Source organism: Seriola lalandi, unplaced genomic scaffold, assembly GCF_002814215.2.
Source record: "Seriola lalandi dorsalis isolate HSWRI2012SDOR001 ecotype SW California unplaced genomic scaffold, Sedor1 jcf7180002055006, whole genome shotgun sequence".
Taxonomy (NCBI): Eukaryota; Metazoa; Chordata; class Actinopteri; order Carangiformes; family Carangidae; genus Seriola; species Seriola lalandi.
This window is the reverse complement of record NW_019525549.1, coordinates 1,958,094-1,959,233: the sequence shown is the minus strand read 5'-3', so window position 1 is coordinate 1,959,233 and position 1,140 is coordinate 1,958,094. Positions and strand designations below refer to the sequence as shown.

General features: G+C 36.1%; 2 protein-coding genes across 2 annotated transcripts in view; both read left to right on the top strand.

The window, feature by feature from the left end:
* Positions 1-877, top strand: part of LOC147817195 (lysine-specific demethylase 2A-like) — an 8,528-nt gene extending 7,651 nt beyond the window's left edge. The window contains exons 4-5 of the mRNA XM_087171464.1: positions 321-367; positions 818-877. The gene's annotated coding sequence lies outside the window, so the exon portion shown is untranslated. The remainder of the gene's footprint in view (positions 1-320; positions 368-817) is intronic.
* Positions 1-1,140, top strand: part of LOC111647621 (lysine-specific demethylase 2A-like) — a 22,229-nt gene that overhangs the window by 1,130 nt on the left and 19,959 nt on the right. The gene's annotated exons all lie outside the window — the stretch shown is intronic.

The following is a 1,140-nucleotide window of genomic DNA, read 5'->3' as shown; positions in this document are numbered from 1 at the left end:
ATTTGCATCACTAACACGCAATAAATTTTATAAAAAGTATAAAAAGTTTCTTTGGGCATTAATATTTAAAAGCTTCCCAGGTGAGGTGTTTTTTGTACTCTATATATATATATATATTAAAAAAAAGTCATAAATGAATATATAAAAACATTGGAATGTAATAAAAATATTTTAGAGGCCAAACATCTTTTTATAGAACAAAATCTGAGACTGTTCTGCAGCCATTGTCCTGGATTCTGTCTGATTTGACAGGGAATGACCCTGTAACTCCAACGCCATAAGCTGTGTAATGTGCTGAGTGACCTCTTGTTGTTGTGTAGGATGCCCGATCCTGACTTCAGTGTCAATGACGTCAAGATATTTGTTGGTAAGACTTCACACATCAACTTTAAGTTTTCCTACTTTGATTAATTAGATGCTACTACATGTCTAAGGTTCAACTGTGTGTCCCGTCAAAATGTCCTTGAATCTTTATGAATAACTTAGTCTTTATTTAAAATTAAGGGGAAAAAAATTGACATCACTTCTTTTGTCAGACCAGCATTCAATAAATCAAAAACTTAAGTTTACAATATGACTAAGTAAATCTTCACATTCAACAGTTGGAAACAGCTAACTAATATATTCTCTTGATAAATTACAAAAGGATTACTCGATCACCAAATTTGTATAAACTACTCAATTAAGTTTTTTTTTTTTCTTTTTTTTTTTCTTCCTCTACCTAGAAGTGAAAGCAAGATCAATACAATCGTGTATTTATATTAAAAAAGATTTCTCTAACACGCTGTGACTAACCCCTGCCAAAAACCCCTATCAGGTAGCAGACGTATGATAGATGTGATGGACGTCAGCACTCAGAAGGGGACAGAGATGTCCATGGCCCAGTGGACACGCTACTCTGAGACCCCCCCGTCTCAGAGAGAGAAGCTCTATAATGTCATCAGCCTGGAGTTCAGCCACACCAAGCTGGAGAACCTGGTCAAGAGACCTGCCACAGTACGTCCACACACTCCACTACAAGCTCATGTTTGTGTGTTTTTACATTTTATACACAACCAATGCAAACAGACACGTTTTAGTATGTGCACCAACAAATCTGTCTCAGGTTTGAAAAAGTGTCTGTCTTCTCCCTCTTGGCTT